Genomic DNA, 25,689 nt, shown 5'->3' on the forward strand with positions numbered 1-25,689 from the left:
TTAACACAATACCCTCTAGATCCATCCATGCTTTCCCAAAAGAAAAGATTTCATTTTTTTTTATGGTCAATAAATGTTCTATGGATATATACACTACAGCTTTTTTATTATTATTATTTACTCATTTTTAGAGAAAGAGAGAGAGAAGGTAGAAAGAGCAAGAAGCATTAACTCCCATATGTGCCTTGACCAGGCTAGCCTGGAATTTGAACCAGCGATCTCAGTGTTCCAGGTCAACACTTTATCCACTGCACCACCAGAGCTCAGGAAATACACCACAGCTTTTTAATCCACTGGTCGATTAACAGGCATGTGGGTTGCTTCCATGTATCTTGATTATTGAAAGTAAGGCTGCAATAGTCATAGGGGTGTATATATTCTTTTGTTTGTTTCAATTACTCAGGTTTATTTTTGCATATATTACTTTTATTTTTCAATTACATTCTACTTTTAATATTATTTTGTGTTTGTTTCAGGTTATACAATCATATACTCTACAAAGTGTTCCCCGGGATATTCAGTACCCACCTGGTACCAGAGAGTAATCACAATATTATCGACTGAATTCCCTATGTTGTACTTTACATTTCCATGACTCAAATATTTATGTGAATATACAGTTTGGTGAAGTCACTATAAAAAGCAGTATGGAGTTACCTCAAAAAATTAAAAATGGAACTGCCTTATGACCCAGTGATTCCACTACTGGGAATTATCCAAAGAAACCCAAACCACTAATTTGAAGGCTATATACACCTCTATGTTTATTGAAGCATTATTTAGAATAGCTAACATTTGGAAACAGCCCAAGTACTCATCAGTAGATAAGTGGATAAAAAAGCTATGGTACGTTTACACAATGGAATATTACTCAGCCATAAAAAGAAGCAAATATTTTACTCTTAATTAGTAATTGAGTAAAGACCGGGAAGCATAACTTGAAATATACATAGTTAAAAAGTGCTCCTGCAAATTGATACTGGTACAAGTTTCCAGAAAGCATGCTAGCAATAATCATTAAGAATTCTTAAGAACTTTTCTATTTTGGGTCTCAATGACTCTACTTCTAGAAATCTATAAAAGGGAATAATTTGAGATGTGGATAAATATTTGAGAACATGGGAAAGTTACTGAAGCATATAAAATAACAAATATACCTGTATAAAAAACAATGCTTTTAAGAGCAGTTCAATGTTATTCAATGCATATAAAGGAAACGTATATTGTATAGAAATAATAATTTTATAACACACCCTAAAATTTGGAATTGATTTTAAAAGCATCTTGATTACAAAAACCGAATAATATGATTTAAAATATTTTGGAACTAAGTTCGATAGCTGGAAAAGCATCTACAATATTTCAAGTAAAGAAAACTAAGCTGCAAGAGAGCAGGTACAGTAAAAGTAATATTTATCATAAAATGAAATGATAATTGCTATAATCAGGTGATGATTCTTAATTATCCTTCACTATCTTTATTATGTTTCCTAAATCAACACGTATTACTTTTGCAATAAAAAGTTAAACATATATAAAAAATTAAGTTTCTGAAGAAAGCTTAAGAATATGACAATATGCCCTTTCTATAGTAGCTGGTATTGTGCATGGGTGTATATGTGCATATGTGGATCTGGGTGTGTGATTAGAATAAGAAATATTCAAGGCACAAATATGTTTTGCTTTTCTCTACATCACAATTCCCCTACCCTTTCCCTAAACAATGATTTTATCATGTTTCAGTGAGTCAGTGTATGATAGTGAATTCCACTGTTGAAACCAACAGTGTCAGGGGATCTCACGACCAAACTCATACTCAATGGTTAGCTAGAAAGACTTGACAAGACTCAGAAAGTTCTTATACGAATGGTTATGGTTTTGTAGCAAAAGGATACTGTCAATTCAGGAGAAGAAAAAGAAACATGGGTGAGGTCCAAATGAGCCTTGGCATTGAGGCATTTTAGTAATGCCTACCCAGTAGGCATGCAGCACTTGTGTGACTAACCTTAGATACTCAGACTTCAAACCTCAGATCAGAGGCATTCACCATAAATCATATTGTTAGTTAGCATTAAGTATCTGATTGAACTGGCCTCAGGCATACAAATTATTCTTATCAGAGAGAATATTCCAAGGGCTCATTACTCATCTCCCAGGTGCCTGCCAAGAGCTAGTTTTGAAGACAAGCTAGTTTTCCTTGGAAATGTGCATGGTTTCAATAGCCTAGGCCTGCTTTCCTACATAATAACCTTATATTAAAAACAAGATACAGCCATTGTTCAGGGTCAGCTAGCAAGACTTCCCCTCACTGGGAAAGGAAGAACAGAGTGAGTGACCAGCTTCCTTAGCTTTCAGGACGCCACAGAAAGCTTTCCTCCTGATTTTGCCCCTATCCAGAAGGGCAAAGCAAAGTTGTATAGAGATGGCAGGGTACAAGGAATAAAACCAGGGGCTCCCAATACCAGACACACAGTGGGTATGATCGCAGTTCACAGTGACCTGCTCTATAGATAAATCTAGTGGCTTTCACCACTCAAGAAAAAAAAAACTAATGGCCAGTCGAGCTGCCATGGGCCTCTTGCAGATGTCACCAGCTTCTGTCCCACAGGTATTTACATTGATGGCAGTCACTTAAGTCCCTCCCCATTCTTTCCCACGCACCACCCTCTGAAACCCCAGAACCGTTCTGAAAGCTAGCTCCAGTGGCTGCCTGAGTGCAAAACCCAGCCGAGATCCTTGTGGCTGAGCACTCCCACCATGCACATAACCAGGTCCAGCCCCTTCAGCTACACTGGCATGCCAGAGAATCTGTAGCATTTTGAAATTTCAAATCCATTTCAGCACTTTAAAGTTATCTTTCTATTAGTCTCAAAATGCAGCATGTGAAAGCCTGAGAAACCTTTTTACAGGCTTTGTAAATGAACTACAAATAGAGTAATGTTTTGTGATAGATCGATTCTTGATTAAATTCTCATTTAAATTTTGGTGGCTTTGTTGTTAAATGAAATGGATTCAAGACTTAAACATAGGAGTTAAAATCATAAAACTAGAAAAGAAACATAGGGAAAAAATTCCTTGACATTGAATTTGATAGTAGTTGCCTGGATATGACAACAAAAGCAACAAAAGCAAAATATTAAGTAGAATGACATAAAAATAAAGAGCTTCTGCATAGAAAAAGAAAAGCTATTAATAATATTTAAAGATAACCTACAGAATGGGACAATATATTTGCAAATTATATATAGATAAGAGGTTAATACCTAAAATACATAAAGAATTTATACAAGCCAACTTTTAATATCTGATTGAAAAACGAGTAGGAAACAGAATAAACATTTTTGTTTCAAAGGAGGCATATAAACGGCCAATGGGTACATGAAAAGATTCTTGACACCACTAATCTTCAGGGAAATGCAAATCGAAGCCACAATTTGATAAGACTTCTCATCTATAGAGTAGCTATCATTAAAAAGACAAGAGCTAACAAGCATTAGTGAGGATGTGGAGAAGAGGAAACTCTGTGCCCTGTTGGTGGGAATGTACATTGGTAACAATACTATGAAGAACGGTTTGGAGGTTCTTCAAAAAATTAAAAATACAACTACTATATGAATCAGCGAACTCATTTCTGGGTATATACCCAAAGGAAATAAAAACAGAATATTGAAAAGATATTTGTACTCTTATATTCACTGTAGTATTATTTACAATAGTCAAGATATGGAAACAAGTATCTGTCCATAGGTGAATGGATAAAGAAGATGTGAGAGATAAATAATGCATAGTACACAAAATATTATGCAGTCATAAGAAAGAACTTCTGGCATGGATGGACTTTGATTACATTATGCTAACTAAAATAAGTCGTACAGGAAAACACTAATACTGTATGATATCACTTATATATGGATTCTAAAATTCCAGATGCAGAAACAGAGAGTAGACTAGTGGTTACTAGAAGAGAGTGAGGCGGATTGGGGAACTAAGGCGATGTTGTTCAGAGTACAAACTTCCAGTTATGAGTAAGTTATGAGGATCTAATGAATAGCATGATGATTATAGTTAATTATAATTTATTATATACTTGAAAGTGCCAAAAGAGTAGATTTTAAATATTCTTACCACATACACACACACTCTCTCTCTCTCTCTCTCTCTCTCTCTCTCTCTCTCTCTCACACACACACACACACACACACACACACACACACACACACACACACGTAAGTCCTGGACAAATAGCTTGGTTGGTTAGCATCATCCAGAAGCGCCAAGGTTGCCAGTTCGATCACCAATCAGGGCACATACAGAAATGGATCTAGGTTCCTGTGTCTCTTCCTCTCCCTCTAAAATCAATAAAATAAACATTAAAAAATGGTAATTATGCAATGTGATGGATTTATTAACTAACACTATGGTAGTAATCATTTCGTAATACATGTGTATCAAATCAAAATTTTTTGCATGTTTAACTCATACAATCCTATATGTCAATTATATCTCAATAAAGCTGGGGGGGATAAAATTTAAAAAGATGTAAAATTACATAACTAGAAAACTACAGGTCAACCTAACTCACAAATGTAGATGTAAAAATCCTATACAGGTTTAGAAAACTAAATTTAGTGACAAACAAAGCCAAATATATAATGACCAAATTAGTTTCACCTTAGAATAATAATGGGTAATTTAATATATTTTAAAAGTAAATGAAAAAAATCAAATGGACATATTAATAGATCCTGAAAAGGCACTACACAGATTTTAAAAGGAACCCATGCAAAATTTATATAAACCTGTAAATACAAGAAAAATATCTTTAAGAATAAATAGCTTAATAAAATCTAAGACAAATATAATTTTAATGGTGGTATTTTAGATTATTTCCTGGAGATATATTCTTGCACCTCAACATTGTAAGAAATATATAAAACAAAATAAATACTGAACAAAAAAATAAGATACAAAATTGTTTTAGTCTCAGATATGGTTATGCATGCATAAAACTCAAAAGAATAAAAACAGAGTTTAACAACTTTCCTGAGTAAGAAACATTTAAATACAAACAATTAAATGTGTACTAACAGAATACGTGAATTAGAAAATGATACTAGTTACAATAGCAAGTGGATATTAAAAGAAGATAAAAGACTGGCCTGACCAGGCGGTGGCGCAGTGGATAGAGCATCGGACTGGGATGCGGAGGACCCAGGTTCAAGACCCCGAGGTCACCAGCTTGAGCGCGGGCTCATCTGGTTTGAGCAAAGCTCACCAGCTTGGACCCAAGGTCGCTGGCTAAAGCAAGGGGTTACTCGGTCTGCTGAAGGCCCGTGGTCAAGGCACATATGAGAAAGCAATCAATGAACAACTAAGATGTTGCAACAAAAAACTGATGATTGATGCTTCTCATCTCTCCGTTCCTGTCTTTCTGTCCCTATCTATCCTTCTCTCTGACTCTCTCTCTGACTCTGTTAAAAAAAAAAAGAAAAAAAGATGATAAAAGATATGTCAGAATTTTAAGAAAAAATTTAAATTCCTTACATAAGAACTTCTAAAATTCTTAAGTAATGACATAGTCAATGTTTATTGATAAAATTACACTTTGTTTAATTATCAGTTTTCTCTAAATTAATCCAAATCATTTAATGTGATCAAAATTTCAGCAGCATATTTTTATGACTCTTTAAAATTTTTATGGCCTTACTAGAAACCAAGGTGTTTTTCCCCCCTAAATCTATGGTAATTAGAACAGTTTGGTAATAACCCAGGAGAAAAGGAAAAGAACAATGACATAGAATGAGAACCCAGTTACCCATCCACATGTACATAAAAATTTGGTCTATGGCAGAACTAATATTATATCTTTTTATTTATTTTATTTTATTTTATTTTATTTTATTTTATTTTATTTTATTTTATTTTATTTTATTTTATTTTATTTTATTTTATTTTATTTATTTTTCTGAAGTTGGAAACGGGGAGACAGTCAGACAGACTCCTGCATGCGCCCGACTGGTATCCACCTGGCATGCCCACCAGGGGGCGATGCTCTGCCCATTTGGGGCATTGCTCTGTTGCAAGCAGAGCCATTCTAGCACCTGAGGCAGAGGCCATGGAGCCATCCTCAGTGCCTGGGCCAACTTTGATCCAATGGAGCCTTGGCTGAGGGAGGGGAAGAGAGAGAGAGAGGAAGGAGAGGGGGAGGGGTGGAGAAGCAGATGGGCGCTTCTCCTGTGTGCCCTGGCCAGGAATCGAACCTGGGACTCCTGCAAGCCAGGCTGACACTCTACCACTATGCCAACCAGCCAGGGCCTATTATATCTTAGTGGGTAGAAGATAGGCTATCCAGGCCCTCACCGGTTGGCTTAGTGGTGGAGTGTTTGTCTGGTGTGTGGATGTCCTGGTTCAATTTTCATTCAGGGCACACAGGAGAAGTGCCATCTGCTTCTAAAACCCTCCCCCTCTTGCTTCTCTCTCTCTCTCTTCCTCTCTTGCAGCCATGGCTTGATTGGAGCCAGTTGGACCCAGACACTGAGGATGGCTCCATGACCTCCACCTCAGACACTAAGAAGAGCTCAGTTGCTGAGCAACTGAGCAACACCCAGATAGGCAGAACATTGCCCCTTAGTGGGCTTGCTGAGGGGATCCCAGTTGGTATACATGCAAGAGTTTGTCTCTGCCTCCCTCTCACTGAATAATAAAAAAAAAGATAGGCTATTCAATAAACAGTATTGGGAATATTGCCCATACCTCACTATGTAGTAAAAATCAACTTTAGGTTGCCAAAAATTCTAAATATGTTATTAAACAATAAAAATTTCTGTAAATAATATAAACACATGTACCCATATGTTTCTCCAGAAAAACAGCAGAGAGAGAGAGAGAGAGAGAGAGAAAAGAGAAAGAAATTAATTGTAAGGACTGGGTTCACATGATTGTGGGAACTGGCCAGTCTGAAATCTATAATGTTGGCCGCAAGGCTGGAAACACATGCAGAAGCTAAGCTGTAGTCTCAAGTTCAAACTCTGTATGACCAACCAGCTGGCTAGAGACTCAGGCAGGAGATCATTCAGTATTCAGTCAGTATTATCTCCTCTGGGAAACTTGTTTTCAATTTTTAATTGATTGGATGAAGACCACACACCTTATCAAGGGTAACCTCTCTACTTAAACTGAACTGATTATAGATGTTAGCCATATCGATAAAATACTTTCAATGCAACATCTAGGTTACTGTTTGATTAAGTAACGGAGTCCTATAGACTAGTGTTTGAGACATGAAACTATCACAGCACATATTTGAGAGACTTGAGAATATAAAACAAGGAATTTAAAACAAGACACAAAATGAGATGCAAGAAATATTTTAAAAATTAATAAACTTGATTATTCAAAATCAAGAATTTCAGTTCATCAATACATACCACAAAAAAGTAAAAAATATTGCAATATACATAATACCTAGAAAATGTAGAGTATCAAAAGTATAAAAAATTAAATGCCAGTAAGAAAGTGACAAACACTATAACAGGAAATGTACAGAAATTTATGAACATATCCGACACAGAAAAGGAAAACAGATGGCCAATAAATATACCAGAAGTTATTACACATCATTAGTAATCAAGGTTAAACACATTAAAGTCTTTGGACAATATTCTACATCCACTGCATGGATAAAAATTAAATTATTTAATAATACAAAATTTACAAAGATGTAGATCAAGAATCTTAATAGACTGCTGGTGGTAGTATAACCATTGAGGAAAGAAATTTGGCACATTTAGTCAACTGAAAAGTGTTAATTCAGAAAATTAACTTCTAGTAACCCAGAAATTTTGCTCTTACTCATCATGTACATCAGAAAAAAATGCTTCCCTCTACGCACCAGAAGGCACATACAAGGATTCTCATAGCAATATTGCTTTGTTATTGGGGGAAAAAACTGGAAACAATCCAAATGTCCATGGACAGAAGCTTGGGTTATAAATAGCTGTATATTTTTAGACTAGAATAGTCTACTCTGACATTGAACAACCTATAGAAATATACATGTATAAACCTTAAAGCATTATTGTTAATTTTAAAAAGCAATATTCAGAAGGATACACATTTTTTGTAATATTCAAAAGCATACAAAGTTAAACATGGTAAAATTATAGAGATAAACAATAGAGCTGTATAAATACAATTGAGGAGATAGTCATTTATGGGTAGAAAAATGAGGATCAAATTGGTGAGGGAGGAATCAAGGAGTTTCAAGATTCCTGATAATGTTATATTTCTTAAACTGAGCATTGATATGCCTTTGTTGGTTTTATTTGCTTAAACCTATATATTGTAAACATTGTTTTGTATGTACTTAATATTCAAATAATTTTAATGCCTGAATCCTTCAAATTTGTAATGAATGTTTTTTGTTTGTTTGAAGCGAGAGAGAAAGGGACAGACAGACAGGAAGGGAGAGAGATGAGTAGCATCAACTCATAGCTGTGGCACCTTAGTTGTTTTTTATTTTATGGATTGCTTTCTTATATGTACCTAGATGGGGGGGGGGTCCAGCCAAGCCAGTGGCCTCTTAATCAAGTCAATGACCCTGGGCTCAAGCCAGTGACTATGTGGTCATGTTTATGATTCCATGCTTACGCTGGTGACCCTGCGTTCAGGTTGGTGAGCCTTTGCTCAAACCGGAGACCTCTGGGCTTTGAAACTGGGTACTCAGCATCTCAGGCCAACTATCCACTGTGCCACTGCCTGGTCAGGCAGTAATGAATATTTAAGTAGCTCAGGGCTTAAAAGAAAAAAGAAAACAAAACAAAACAAAAACAACAAATAACATGTTCATATTCATCTGTGAATATACCCTTTCCAAAAACTTTGCATCAGTGACTAAATATAAGCTTTTAAGAAAATATATAAATTAAGAGGCTTCTAAGTTGTTCAAGGTCATCTCTCTTCTAAGTTCTCTTAATTCTTCTCTGTACATCTTACATATTTTTCATTTTTATTTTGATAAAGTGGAAGTTATTCTAAAAGTTCATACTTAAGAAGTTTACAGTGTGAAGTATATGCACTACTTTGCATTCTGTATAAGGCATCCTAATTCTACAGCCTCAGGTCTGTCTTGTTTTGTGGTTTAGCATAGCATTCAGTTTTCTATTTATTACTTAACAATAAAATGAAGAATTCTTGAACTTAAATTTAGATCCTTCCAATTTAGCCATTTGAAAAAGTCAGATAATATCATTACCATTAAGATCTATATTATTCTCCTAAAGACACTCAGACTCATACATAGCGAGCAGGCTGACAGCTGTGTGTGGGGGTGTTGTGAAGGGGTAGAGGGATTGAGCAAAAAGAAAAGGAAAAAAACTTATAAACATAGACAATAGTGTTGTGCTTGCTGGAGGGTTTGAGAAAAGGTGAAGGAGGGATGGGGAATAAAGAATGGTGGATGAACACTTATCTTGGGGGCATGCACAGAGGTGTGCTGGAGAATTGGGCACCCAAAACCTGTATAATTATGTTAACTAGTGTCATCTCAATAAATTCAATTTTTAAAATGTTATGATTGATTTTAATACCCCATTCTTTTAGATCATATTTGATATTAATAATTCCTGTGTAACCTGGAAAACCATGAAGGTCAATACATGACTTAAGGATTTTTGCTTTTTTTTTTCTTTATATCTTCTTATTTCTTTGACCTTTAGAAGATTTGCAGTGGTGAATCTAGTTTTCAGAAGATGATTGAATACTCACAAGGTATTTCTGCAGCTGTTGTTTTTGCCCAGATCAATCTGAGATGTTTTATATTTTGGTTGATAAGTATATAGCCTTCGGAACCCCCTTTTATTTTATTTTTCTGTTAGTGTCGGGTTTCAGCTAGTAAGACATTCAGAGCTAAGAAAAATAAATATTTTTTTCTGTCAATGAGTAAATAGAAAAACATTTTCAAAGGGAATAACTAGACGTTTCTGTTCTGATGAACTATGCAGAAAATAATAATCAATATTAAAAATTTTTAGCCAATAGCTCTTTGAGGCTGTATGTATCTTTAAAAACATAAGTAAAGGCACTGATTCTATACTTTATTCATATGTTAGTTATATTTGGGGTCAATGTTAGGAAAACAATGCTTAAAAATGTAATTCAGTTGTGTTTTTGACCAATATTTCATCTTATTTTTTCTTTCCTAACTTCAAAAAATCAAAAAAAATAAATCCATTTAAACCATAGAAAGAAAGGCATTTATATTATTCTTTAGAAAATAGAGGTCAGAATAAATAAATTAATTAATTCATTAATCCTTTTACCTTTGTACAACCAACAATAAGTTTATAGTTTGTGGCCTGACCTGTGGTGACACAGTGGATAAAGCATCAACATGAAATGCTGAGATCACTGCTTCGAAACCCTGGGCTTGCCTGGTCAAGGCATATATGGAAGTTGATGCTTCCTGCTCCTCCCCCTCCTCTCTCTCTCTCTCTCTCTCTTTCTCTCTCTCTCCTCTTTCTCTTCTCTCTCAAATGAATTGTCTTAAAAAAAAGTTTATGATTTGCATACTGCCCATTAGCAGGTTAGTAATCATCCTAATTAATTAGAAACTTTTTGGCACATATTCAAAACATGATAAATATCATCATTGTTCTATTAAATAAATTGTAGATTAATATATGAAAACTAAAACACACCATTATTTAAACATAATTAAGTTATCCATATGTCAAAGCCATTGTTTAGTCACACAATGATTCTAAAATTCAGTTTACTGAGCAATTTTTCTGAGATTTAAAAAATATAGCCTATAATGTTCCAGCACATTTACATTCCATCTATGATGTAAAGCAAATAACAACAGCAATGTAGTTATCTCCATCTCTAAAAGCTTGGGAAAAATTTCCAAATTGACTGGTGTGGTAGGCAGAATAATGGACTCAAAGACACCCACATCCTAGTCCCTGGAACCTATGCATATGTTATTTTACATGTCTAAGTGAGTTTGCAGCTATGATTAAATTAAGGTTCTTGAGATGGAGAGATTATCCTGAATTATCTGGTTGGGCCTAATATAATCACAAAGTGAAAGAGGGGGGCAGGAGAATCAAAGAAGAAAAGGTAACAACAGAAGCAGAGGTTAGACAAAGAGAAAGAGAAAACAGAGACCTGACCATGTTACACTGCTGGCTTTCAAGATGGAGGATGGAGCCATCAGCCAAGGAATGCAGTTAGCGTCAAGCAGGTGGAAAAGGCAAGGGAAGCAGATTCTTCTCTAGAGCTTACAGAAAAAATGTTGTTCTTTCAACATCTTGATTTTAGCCCAGGGAAAGCCATTTCAGACTTCTGACTTTCAGAACATTTTTACTTTTCAGAATTTGTTATAGCAGCAGCAAGAAACTGGTGTAATATAGTTGTGTGTGTGTGACAAGTTGTCTACTTAAAGGTGGGACAGAAGAAGAGAAAAGAGAGGAGAGGAGAGAAAAGAAAAGGAAAAGGGAAGGGAAGGAGGACAGATGGGGAGAAAAAGGGAGGAGGAACATAAATGAACAATTCAATGAACTCATTTGTATCTCTAGATCCATCTGAGCCAGAAACGTAGTCCTTCTTTGGACTTCTCTAGTCACAAGAGACAATAATGCCCCTTTTTCCTTTGGTTGGCTGAGTTAGATTTCTATCATAACAAAGAGTTCTGACTGAAAAAACTCCTCCATGTAGAAAACCTAGTCTGGCTGTTTACAGACCTCTACACAGCAGGCTAACTGCTTGTCCATTAACCTTCTTAAAATATTGATGTGGATTAAAGTATATACTGGGATGTGAAGTTCACTTCAGCTCACACAGGTTTGTTTTATTTTCCTGGGGACATGCATTATATGACAAAACTAGGTCATCAGGTTTATAATTGGATAGAAGTAAAAACAAAAATAATTGAAAGGAAGTTTAATTTTATTTCTTACTATCAGAGATTACCAGCAATGAGTATAAATCACATATTTTTTTTAAACCATGTTATTATTTCTAGATTCATTTTCATAAATAAGATTTACAAATGAAAATACCTAAGAGCTATGTTGTTTTTAATTCTGTTAGAGCTACACAGGATGTGTGTTTGTGTGTGTGTGTGAAGGGGGTGTTTTAATAATTTGACCTAATGAGACTGTCAGAGTTCTGTGCATGCATAGCTTGCCTCCAGACGTTTTCAAATTTTTAAAAAATATTGTCTTTGAACCCTAATCCCTTATTAATCATTTCCATTTTCTATATTTTTGCAATCTATTGTAGTTACTTACATATTATAGTCCTATAAATCTAAGAATAATAACCCACTGGACACAGGACTGTAAAAGCAACTTCATATTGCATTACAATGAAAAATCATTAGGAGGCTATACATAAACAGGTCACCTATAGAAGAGACAGAAGAAGAGAGAAATCACCTTGTTGCTTAGTCATTATGAAGTTGGCTTAATGTCAAATCAATGGCTAGAAAAGAATATGTCAAGTGCACACAAAACTTGATCAAAAGATTAATCTAATGATTTCCTTCTTTCATTCAACAACAAAGGCACCAAGATTTAAATGAGAATTTCATTGAACATATTTCTTACTAAAAATTCCTCTATTTGTAGTTCTTTCACAAAGGCTGAGTAAAAACATAATAACTTTATATATTTGAGAAAGATTTCTCAATCTTTCAATTGTACATGGTACCTATTGAGAATAATATAGAAAGAACTTTAAAATGCTGAAATGTAGTTAAAGTTTCAAAATGTTATAATATAACCAAAACTAAAATAATAAAGATTTTTTTTAATATAGGAAATTATATAAGCTTATGTAAACATTTAATATGATAGCTCTCAGGTGAAATGACAAAAGGCTTAATGGTATACATAAGAAATGTATGTCTACTTTTAAGACTGTCTGTTTACCTGTGGATTATCAGTTAAATTTCATGTTAGTAAGAGAAAACATGCACTTACACTCACATTAAACTAAATATTTATGAATTGCAGATGATTTTAAAGTGATATTAATACCTTTATTTAAACAATTTTTCAAATGACAAAAGCTCATTTCTCCTCCTGGGGAATCTATGTCCATATCACTAGAGTTGGTATATCAATACCCCAGCTTTTTAGGATCTTGTGCTTTATAACATACCCAATGAATATTGACTGTTTTTTTTTCCCTGTTAAACTTTCCCTCACCCAAGAATTTTTTCATATTTTTCCCCCGTAAACTACTTGAGCACAAATTCTTACTTTAGAGTCTGATTTTGGAGAATCCAAACTAAGAACTGAGAAAAGTATTTATTCTTCTGAAATTATGCTAGTATTTTATAATTCTCTAGGTATTTACAAAGTAGCATATTTTAAAATTTTCATTGTGCTCAATTTTTAATTGCAAAAGTAGTTCTTGTATATTTTTAAGTTAAAAATATTGAAAAAGTTAATGATATCATCTACTTTTTTTTTTATGCCTCTCTTAGGTAACCACATTTATCCACAGTGTAGTGTATAAACTTTTACAACTTACTGGTTGCCCACAAAAATATGCATATTATAAGAAATTTATTTCTCTATTTTTCCAGCTTTATTGAGATATTATTGACATAAAATATAAGTTGAAGATGTATAAAATGATGATTTTTACTTGTATATATTGTGCAATATTTACTACAGTAATGTTAGTTACCACATTCATCATCTAACATACTGAGCTTTTTGTGTGTGTGTGGTATGTGAAGTTTTATGATTTACTCTATTGACAACTTGTAAGTGCATAATACAGCATTGTTAACCATAGTCACCACATTGTATATTAAATCCCCAGAAATGATTCACCTTATAACTGGAAGCTTGTAACCTTTGACCAACATCACCACATTTCCCCCATCCCTACTGTATGGCAACCAGCTTTCTAATCTCTATTTCTGTAGTTCAGCTTTTAAAATTCCACATATAAGTGAAAACATACAGAATTTGTCTGACTTATTTCACTTAGCTTAATGCCTTCAAGGTCCATTCATGTTGTCACAAAAGGCAGGATCTCCTAGTTTTATATGGCTGAATGATATTCTATTTTACATTCCATTCATTCATCAATAGAAACTGAGCTTCCATGTCTTGACTACCGTGAAATGATGCTGCAACGAGCATGGGAGTGTAGATATCTCAAGATAGTAATTTTATTTTCTTTGGATACATACCCAGAAATTGGATTGTTGGACCATATGGTAGTTCTACTTTTAATGTTTTGGGAACCTCCATACTGTTTTTCATAGTGGGTGCACCAATGTACATTCCCAGCAAAAATGCACAAAGCTACCTTTTTCTCTACATCATCACTAACACTTATTTCTTCTCCCTTTTTTTTAACAGCCATTCTAACAGGTGTGAGGTCATATCTCACTGTTTTTTTTTTTTGTTGTTGTTTTTTAAATTTATTGATTTTAGAGAGAGGAAAGAGAGAATGAGAGAGAAATGGGGGTAGGGGGCAAGAAGCATCAACTCCTAGTAGTTGCTTCTCATATGTGCCTTGACCAGGCAAGCCCAAGGTTTTGAACCGGCAACCTCAGCATTCCAGGTAGATGCTTGATCCACAGCACCACCACAGGCCAGGCTCTCACTGGTTTTGATTGCATTTCTTAGATGATTAGTGATGTTGAGTTTTTTTATGCATCTGTTAGTCATTTGCAAGTCTTCTTTGGAAAAATAAATGTCTATTCAATTTCTTTGCTCTTCAGTTGGATTGTCTATTCTTTTTGCTATTGAATTGTACATTTTGCTATTGAATTCTTGTACATTTTGGATATTAAGCCCTTATTAAAAGAGAGTTTGCAAATATTTTCTCTTATTCTGAAGATTATTTTTTGTTTTGGTTAGTGTTTCCTTTTTGTGCAAAAGCTTTGTAGCTTGATATAGTTCAAGTTGTTTAGCAAAAATAAAATGTTGCTAAGATCAATGTCAAACTGATTTTTTTTTAATTGACAGAGACAGAAAGAGAGTGAGAGAGAGGGACAGACAGTGACACACAGACAGGAAAGAAGAAGATGAGAAGCATCATTTTTTTGTTGCAGCTCCTTAGTTGTTCATTGACTGTTTTCTCATAAGTGCCTTGACCAGGGGGCTAGAGCAGAGTGAGTGACCCCTTGCTCAAACCAGAGACCTTGGGCTCATGCCAGCGACCTTGGGCTTCAAGCCAGCGACCTTTGGGCTCAAGCCAGCAACTATGGGGTCATGTTTATAATCTCACACTCAAGCCAGTAACTGCTTGCTCAAGCTGGTGAGACTGTGCTCAAGCCAGCAACCTCAGGGTTTTGAACCCGGGCCCTCTGTGTCCCAGTCCAACGTGTCAAGCAGATTTTTAACCTATGTTTTATTTTATTAGTTTTATAGTATTAGGTAATAATATCTCCTAAGAACCTGGCATACAAAAAGCACTCAGTTAATGGTAGAGTGTGTACCTTTCTTGTGACTCATATTTATGTATATAGGTCTATGGAAGATGAGAAGAAGTGGCCTGAGAAAAATAGAGAGTGGAGTACAAAATAGAACCATTTACTGGCACAATAACCATAAATCCAAGAAGGTATAGAAAAAAAAAAACAGAATGAGAATAAATATGAGCAACAAGCTCATGTTGATGTCTTGTCATAATGACATAATAGACCCATTATGGAAAACATCAGATTTATATTTATCTCTTACATTTCTTCTTGAGAGGAAGAAAGTTGAGGTAGCTCTGTGAAGATCAAGACCCACTTCTGGAATATTACTTCACAAGTCTTTCCAGAATACAAAGGATTCAAGTCTCTCCTAAAGTAGCTCCCAATAACTCTTTCTTCCTTGTATTCCCACTCTATATAATCTTCTCCACTTAAGGGTGGGCTGATTGTAGCAACTTGCTTTTAATATAGAGAAGATTAAAAAAATGATAGAATGTCACTTCCAAGATTAAGGTTACAAAATGCTGAGACTCCTGTCTTGCTGGGATTCTTTCTCTGGCTCATTTAGTTTGCTTGTTTGGTGAAGCAAATGCTACATTGTAAACTGCCCTGTGGCCTAGCTTTATGATTACAAATCCAGCTGTCTTACATGATAAAACTACTTCAAATTCAGAGTAAATAAAATATCATATTGGTATTAGAGTCTTACATTTTAGAGCTACATAAAAGTAAAGGATAGAGTACTATTTGTATCTCTAAAAGTCTGCCTTATCATACCCATTCCAATGGGCAGCGGTAAGGTAAGCTCTTAATAAACTAATGAATATAAAAGCACATGAAACAGGGTCACTAGCTTTTTAATTAAAGGTTATAATGTTCAAATAATCTGAAATAACATTTCACTAGCATTCCTGTGCTTAAAATCCACCCCACTTCTCTGGTTTCTGCCAGTTTGCCTTGACAGGCTGAAAAAATAAACTAAGCAATATTTATAATACATAAAACTTGATAGTAAAGAGGGAAAATAACCTACACTAGGCAGAAAAACGTTCCAATCCAAAGTTTCCATAAAAAGGACAAAATATCCAGAAATTCTTACAGAGTATGCACCTTTATTTTGTTTTGACTTAGTTTATTTTCCTTAGTTTATTATAATTTTTTTTGGAATACAAGAAAAAATAAAAATAAATAATAAAAAAGTGGTCCATAATCAACTGTTTTTTTTTTAACCTGCTAAGAAATCAGAGTTTCTTTGGTCAAAATGAAATTCAGCATTGCCCGTGAACTATTTGCAATAAAACTTAACAAGTGAGGGATTAGAATCTGGAAGTAAGTCATAGAGGTAGGTAGCTAGCCACATTTTTGGAGGCTAACAGCAGCTGTTTTCATTAAATAAATATTTATTCAATGGTGTTGCAGCACTGTTCTCAGAGCTTGGGTTACATCTGAAGGGATCGATGTTTTGCCACCCTGAAGCTGCTTTTTTGGGATATTGATTTTAAGCTGTTTATTAAGAAACAAGACTCAGAAAGAAACTTTGACCTCCTCTTTTTCCTGACCAAGAGAGTCAAACGGAGACCTGCTTCAGGAAGAAAATCTTAGATGCTGCCTTATCCTAATTTGACTTAAGTATGATATAGAAGAGGGCTTTAGGCAGGTACCTGTTAGCTAGATTCCTCCTGTGTCGCAAGGATTTTCCTACCAGTTCCTCAACTACCAGTAAATCACCCATTCTCACTTCTGAAATCTAGTCCCTCATTCCTCCCCTTTCTTTCTTTTGTCCAGAAATGTCTTCTATACCCAATACTACCTCACTGTCTTTAGAATATTCATTGAGTTATCAAGAGTATGTGAAGGCCCCTTGCGTATGTATTAGACTTTAATTTCTCCTACTAAACTGTCTCTGTTAATTTGGTGATTAGTCCAGCCTAGAACTTAGAAGGTGGGAAAATAAGTACTAATATTGTTTCAGCCCCCATGTATCAGTAAGCAAAGCGGACTGCTGCTTTCATAGCACTTACATTCTAGTGAGGCAGGCATTAAATATCAAATATAATAAATAAGCCATATGGTATAAGTAATATAACAATGTAACAGGTAATCTGGACACATCTGGTATTTCCCCTGTGAATTTTTCTTTTTGAGCATTGAGGGCCACTGAGACACTCTGTTCTTCATATGGTTGCTGTGTGATGTTAGCAACTAAGTCCTAAGGAAATACTCCTATGGGCTCAGGACATGGTGATTTTAAAGTATAGTGAAATCATTGTAAAAATGCACATAATCTTTGAATACGTTTGAACCTAAAAATATAATAGTATATTTATTCAGGGGTACTACAGCTCTGAGAAAAGTGGGCTGGCTTATGTAAAATTACATTTTATTCTATCGTATTTATGTTCATACATTATTTTATGATGGGGAAATGTCTTCTCATCATTGGAAAATCAAATGGATGTCAGAATAAGATTGACAACAGCAAAGTGCTTGTCAAATTTACAGGTTCTGAAAACAGTAAAGGACCTCTGTAGGCGGGGCCACTTCTGTCCTTCAAGTACTTCTTTCTAAAGGTTAGCTAGGCTTGTTCAACCAGGAATTCTAGATACATATTAGGCTCTTCTAAACCAATTTATCTGTCATGGTTTTCTTTTGGACAAAATAATTTATTCTAGATAAAGCATAAAATGGTTTTATTAGAAAGTGTGAGCTATCTTAGAATGTCTAGGAAGACCAGGTACCAAGCTTGGATGCTATATAGCTTGAAAAAAGAGAAGTACTGATCATACCATAAAACTGTTTTAGTAGAAATCCTACTGCTGTTTCTGCTAGTTGATCGAGTCTAGGAAGACAGGAACCAGAAGGCAGCCTTCTTCTGTGTAGCGATCCCAACACCTCTGTGAGGCCATGCTTTCCAGAACTCCTTTGTCACACAATGTTCACTTTTGCCTGTCATGTCTCTTGCAAATGAGTTTGCTTGATGGAAGATGGTCAAATATCCACACCTCATGTAAAGAAAGCCTGAGAAAAATCATTTGATGATTCTGCCTAAGAAAAGCTAAGGAAAGCGGAACCACCAGAGTCGGGCAGGGATATTTAAACAATTTAGGTCTGACATAAATGACAGAGGTGTTCTGAAAACTGTGTTCACATTTTTCTCTAACAATCATTTTCTGGCATCTTTACAATGGTTCTGGTTCCATTAACACTTACTTCCCAGAAGACCCAACTCACACCTGTGAAAGAGCTTAATTGCATTATTTAAGAGGTGGCCACTACTTCTCTTCTCAGAGTAGCTGACATGAAGAGAAAGATTTTAGCCTGTTCACTTATTTTCTATGTATGTCTAGGCCAATAGACATTGGCTATATTTACAATTAGAAAAGTTGCACGACGATTTCTATGAGAGGTGGTTCCTAAGTGCTATGTCTCTCAAGAAATCCTTTAAAATAGATCCAATTGTTGCTATTGTAGCTCCTAACTGGTTTAGAATACTGCTGGAACGTAGGCTGCTGTTAAAGTCTCAATGTTCATTTTATCTCCTCTACATGGGTTGTGTTGAAAATCTGAAATGTCTTGGGAAACTGCTTAATATAGTTCTATTTGATAAGACAGACATTCATTTATTGAGAAATGCAGAAAGACAAGGTGAGCAGCATGGGATAGTTCAGTCCAAATGAATGAAGGATATCTTCTCTGGAAGAGCAATGGGGCCATATTTGAATTTTTGTCATGAGTGTCTCCTCTCTGGCTATAGAGCATTGGGCTCTATAGAGTTGATAGAGTAAGTGGCTAAGACAAAGCTTGGATCTTCCTCCCCGATCTACATAAATAGATACCTGCATGGTGGGAAAATGAAAGAAAAGATGTCTTTTCTTTTTCTAAACAAGAACACTATTTTCAGGTAGCAATCCTGTAGAACACTGAAGGGATGGTATTATGTGGGTAATGTAAAAGGACCATACTTCTCAAGTAAATGGACACTTACTCTTGCAGCTATGAAAAGGTAATTGGAGTCCAAAATGTAAAGTATAATGGAAGGTTATTGAGGCATTTTGAAGTAGTTAGCAAGATTTTACACTTCATGTGTGATAGCATTCTCTATAGCCTCGACTCTTTTGTGTAAGTGTTTTTTTTAGAATTTAATAAGCCTAGAGTTCAAAAGTTTAGAAATTATTTGTATGCTCTCTGACATCCAAATATGATATCTCTCTGACTCCCACTGATATCAATAAGAACCAATTTAGTATTAGTTTGATGATATTTAGTTACAGGGTAAAAAAAACAAAAACCCAAAACAATAAATAAGATAGTCTCTGCCTTCGGTGTTTTTCTCAAATGCTGGGATCTGGGCTGCTAAACAGGAGGTCTGAGCAACTCTCATGAAAAACTCAGGGTTTCATCCATGCAGCCAGCCCTTCCAACCCTGCAGTTTATACACAGAGTTATACTTTCAGTCATCCTAAATCATGAGCATTACTTTAATAGTTATGATTCTCTTTCACAATAGATCAGAATGTATTCATTTGTTATTCATTTTAAGCCTAGCAGTATTAGAGACAGAAATACAGTAGCTAGTGAATTCTTTTAAGTTTCCTTGTATGTATTCCTAAAACTGTCTGAATTAGTATCCATCCCTATATTGTTCCCTTTTATCTCAATGAAAGAGGGAAGAGGAGCTATGTGGATGCATGCCAAGCAGTGCACTGGGCTCCAAATATCTATTATCTCTACTTGATTCCAAGTTCTTTTTTTTTTTTTTATTAAGTGAAATGTGGGAAAGTAGAGAGACAGGATCCCACATGTGCCCTGACCTGGATTCACCCAGCAAGCCTCCTATAAGGTGATGCTCTGCCCATTTGGGAAAGCTGCTCCGTTGCTTTGCAACTAGCTATTTCAGCACCTGAAGCAAGACCATGGAGCTATCCGCAGCACTGGGGGCCAACTTGCTCAAACCATTTGAGCCATGGCTGCAGGAGGAGTAGAGAGAGAGAGAGAGAGAGCGATAGAGAGGGAGAGAGGGAAAGAGAAGGGAAGGGGTGAAGAATCAGATGGTCACTTCTCCTGTGTGCCTTGATCAGAAATCCAATCTGTGACTTCCACATGCCAGACCTACGCTCTACCACTGAGCCAACTGGCCAGGGCCTTGATTCCAAATTCAACACCAGCTGAGCATAACATGAACTGAAGTGAATAATTTTTTTTCTTTCTATTTTAATGGTGATATGTGATATAGGTATTACAGAAAACAAAAGAGTTTTCTCTGAAACCCAGAACCCATCCAAAGTCTTGACCCAAATGCTTACAATTCTCCTAGGCCATGATAAATTAGGCTCTTTTCTAGTCTTTCTCTGCCTCATACCAATTGTCACTTGTAAAATCTCAATAGGAAAATTTTAATATTTTCTAGCTAGTATTCTACCTTCAGCATTATACACATACCCGAACCCTGTTCATTATTTTCTCCACTCTTCCTTCCCCTCAGTCTGCAGTTGTTCTCCAGTATTCCCAATACCAGCAGCTTTTTTCACCCAATTTACATCTTTTTCATGTTAATTCTGAATTTCTCCTCCTTTCTCTTTACTATGAAACTTTTGGAGATTTTTGGGTACATTTGTCTTTATTTAACACTTCTGATTAATGTCTCAGTATACAATAGACTAGCAATTAATTTCAAACTTAATGAAATCTATTTTTAAAATAGCCACAGAAGTACATCTGCCACATAATTCTTGATTAGTTTCCTGCTTTTTTATTTTGTGACCTATGATACTCTTGACTGTTCCATACAAAGGAAATTTCCTGTTAGTTTCTTAACACCACAGTTCTCTAATTCTTCTTCCAATACTTTTGCTGTTAGTTCTTACTCTCCAAAACTGGGTTCTTTTCCTAAGCTAGGGTCCTATACATACACTGGTACTCTACTGTTCTTTCACTTCTCCTTTATGTCTCTAGAATCTTTCCCTACTTAATGTCATTCTACCCAAAGCTATAGTTGCTATATTATGACTTTGAGGCTGTAAACAAACATAGGAAGGAGGGCAGATCCAAAAGATGGAAAGAGACTGCATTCTGAAGCTGTCCCTGAGCAGCAGAGCCAACTCTAACACTTCTCAATACCTGGATTTCATTTATGAAAGGAAAAACAACCAAAAACCTTCTTTAGTTGCTATTAGTAGGGAGTGTGTGATTTTGCATCAAGTGTATTTTTACACAGTTTTCTTTCTTTCTCCATCATCACCTTCCACTTCTAAATACGTTTCTTATATTTATTTCTCTGATTACAATGATTTTATCATCCAAACAGTATTCGAAGCTTTCTAATCACTATAATTTCATTTTTCTCCTTAAACCTGAACAATTTTGTCCCCAGATACATTTAGTCTTTCTCTGCCCCATACCAATTGCCACTTGTAAAATCTCAATAGAAAAATTTTAATATTTTCTAGCTGGTATTCTACCTTCAGCATTATATACATACTCGAACCCTGTTCTTTCAGTGGTTCTCAAACCTTTAGTTAAGACACAACCACACCATGATCAGGTGAGAAATGTGTCGCATATTTTTTGTTACTAACAATGCTGCAGTGTTTTTGAATTATTTACATACTTTATGTGAAGAGAAGATAGTAAAATAGTTATTCAATATTGTTTTGCTTGAACAACATTTATTCCATTTTTATTGAGAGCTAAGGAAAGGGTTTAAGTTTAGCTAGCATGATGGAAATTGTTTTAGATATTGTCAGGGATTGTTGTATTTCATGTGTGTCAGAACAGAAAGTGGAAATTGATATGGCATAAAAATAAGAATAAAGTAAAATAAAAAGCTTTGAGTGACCCTTTTCTTCTCTGTATCTTATGTCCTCTCACAACATCACACAACCACACCCTTTCTCCAGTATTTTTACATCTTGAACTAGTCATCTCTCCACAACACAAGCATCCTTTCATATTTCCATACTTGGATACTAAGTTTGTCTCTATCTGCAATATTCTTGCCCCAATCTCTGAACTCATTATATTATCAGTTCTAGGAAGCCTTCCTTAGATACTTCCCAGATAGGTTGGGGTATCTCTCATTTGAATATACTTCTATTATAGTACTTATCATTATAAGTTGTAACTACAACAATCTTTCTCCAAGGTCAGGTTCATTTAAGGAAAAGTCTGTATTTATTTTTAAGTAAAATTTTTGTCAATTAAGAGATCACTGGTTCCAATAGAAACTGTACCATGTTCTTTTATATGTTGGTAGGTCAGGCATGGCCACAATAGAAGATACAGGAGAGGCTGAGGGGAATAAACCAAGTTTATTATACTCACTGGTCCTGGAGACCAGAGGCACAAGCATGTCATCTATGGTTAAATAAGAAAGCCATCAAGGTAGTGAAGAAGCAGAAGAGGCAGAACTGAGAGGAGAACCTGGACCACAGACTTTAATTAGGTTTCTGAAGGCAAGGTGAGGCTGGGCAGAGTAAACGGTTTAGGATTGACTGGTATGATAACTTCAGCAGGCTCTGAGCTATAAGAGTCTCTAGTTGCCTGGTACCGGGCGCTAAGATGATTAAGGCAGAAGGAGGGATGAGGCATATTGCTTCCTGGGTATACCAGCCAGTTGAAGGAGGTAAGGTTCTGAATTGGTTAGTTTGCTTATCAAAGGCATGCTCTAAGCTGAATGTTTGGCTAGAAATTGGCTAGGCCCAGAAAGGTAGTCTCTCTCTACCAGAAATGTCAAAACATCCAGAAAACAGGACAAATAAACAATACAGAAATGAATTACTTGTGCTGTGTAAATAATTAGAAAAATGAAATTGAAAGTAAAGAATGGTCAAAAGAAAGTAGAAGTTTTAGAGTAAAGTTTAGGAGAGAAATGTTAAGACAGCTCAGGAAAAATAAATATTAGTATAAAACTGTATTTCTGTTAGTAAATTGAAAGCTAAGATGTTGGTAAGAGATGCTGATGCTTCAATGTTCCATCTCTGGAATCACAGTGGTACCTTGTCGGGATGGTTTGTGTCAATAATTTTGCAGGTTACAACCACAGTGACACTGAACACTTAGATAGGAAACGAGACTGAGGAAAGTCTCCTTAAACTATTCTGTTTTTAATTACTTTCAAGTATAACAATGGATAGCAGTGCCTATTATGTAGGGAGTAATTATAGGGGAAAAATGAATCTTATCAATGGCAGTCTGAACTTTTGGAGATTACCCAAGGGTCAAAAAGGTTGACCTTAATGGAAAGGGTCGAGGAGCCATGCAATATAACATGCCTTATAGAATTAAAGGAGGCACCAAAATTGGGCTATTTAGGACCCACAGACTATTTTGCATGATGATTGCACAAGTTGAGTTTAAGACTGCTTTCAAGGAAACAAGCAACTTCATTTTGTAGACTCTTATGTGTCATATATACTTACAGTATATTCTATCTTAACCACACATGTCAAAGTGAAAGCTCTATTATGTATGTTCACAGAGCATGCAAGGATCACAAAGTCTGGTACCAACAAATACTACACTGTGTCTTTGTAGCTACTGAAACATTTTAGGATTGGCCTATTGATGTATCACTTAGGGTGGATGTATTAGATAGGAATGGCATAGGACTGACAGTGAAGGAGACTGAGATTTTTGGTTTACTGACTGAGCAAATGTAGGCCTATGGCCACTCTCAAAGTAGCACTTTAGAAATCAGAGTTGTTTCTATCCTGTAGAACCCTGAAGACCAGTGAGGATGCCCAGAGCCTAGTAAGGGCTAGAATCAGGCATAGATCTGCTATTATGAAGATTGAAGATTTCTATGAACAATGGAGATTTCTATGCTATTTTCATAGCAGTGAGATACAATTTTTATAATCATCTGAAAGCAACCAATTTCTATCATGATTCCTGTAAAATGAAATGGCACTTTTTTATGGAAAATTTTCTAATAAAAAAAAAGTTCATATGATATTGACTGATACAGGAGGTGGTAATGACTTCATAAAAGGGGAATAATTTATATCTCTTTTTGAGTATTGCATATTTACCACCTTGTCTTTTTTAATCAGAAAATTAAATTTAACCCTTTCAGTAGTGAGATTTTTTTATGCTTGCTGACCCTCAGGAGTGAGTTTTCTTCAAAAAAATAAAATTAGTTTCAGTTCCAGTTTTATTAACTTAAAATCATGTTTGTTTGATAACCAATTTATGGAAACAAGAAGAATATACATTTGTCTTTTTTTAATGTTGCCTTACACATTTTTAAAATAAAAATTTTTGTTCTCTCATGCATGAGGACGTATATGAACGTTCGTACTACTCAAAGGGTTAATGGGGTGACACTGATCAATAAGAGTATATAGGTTTTAGGTAAACATTTCTATAGTATTTGAGCTATTGGTTGTGTTGTGTGTCCATCACCCAAAGTCAAGTCACTTTTTGTCATTTAAACTTTAAAATTATGAATACGTATATAATTATATACACTTAATCATAATGAGCATTATTTTTGTAGTAATGAAACAAACCTCCTAGACAAATTAAAAGTAGCCATTGTTAATATTCTCCCTGACATTTTCCTGTAACCATGCAGTTTCTTTTTCCAGCTTTGATGCCCCAAAAGGTAAAATAACATAATATAGGTCTTAAGATCTGATATTAGGCTGCCCAGGTTTTAATCTTGGTTTGAATACTAAACTTACTAGCCATGTAACACTAAACGACTTATCTATGTTCTCTGAGCCTCAGTTTCCTTATTTTAAAAATGTGGCTAATAATGTTATTTACTCTTGGGGTTATTGTAAATATTAAATATATATATATATTTAATATTTTATATATATAAAGTGCTTAGAACAGGAGAGATAAGCTAATAAAATGGAAATCTGAATTTGAACCATATCCTGGGGACCAGAGGGATAGTGGAGAAGTAAATTTCCCCAGTCAATAATAAGAATGAAATTCCCAAAAGAATGAACTTTAGAAGATAAAAGACTAATTTCTTGTACATTTGGAATGTCAAAGTTGATATTTAACTTATTGCTACTATTTTATGCATTAGCTTATGTTTTGTTATGTTTTCAATTCTTTGGGAGTATAGTCTATTGTTATTACATGTTCTGTTTTCGATATGGTTATTTTGTGTAATACTTTATTGCTATTCCTTTTGACACTGTTTTTGTCTTATATGTGAAATCAATCTTCTTCAGGGCAAATAATTTGTTCATTTTATCTTTCCAGGCTAGTCCTCTGTT

Source organism: Saccopteryx leptura, chromosome 3 (assembly GCF_036850995.1).
Source record: "Saccopteryx leptura isolate mSacLep1 chromosome 3, mSacLep1_pri_phased_curated, whole genome shotgun sequence".
NCBI lineage: Eukaryota > Metazoa > Chordata > Mammalia > Chiroptera > Emballonuridae > Saccopteryx > Saccopteryx leptura.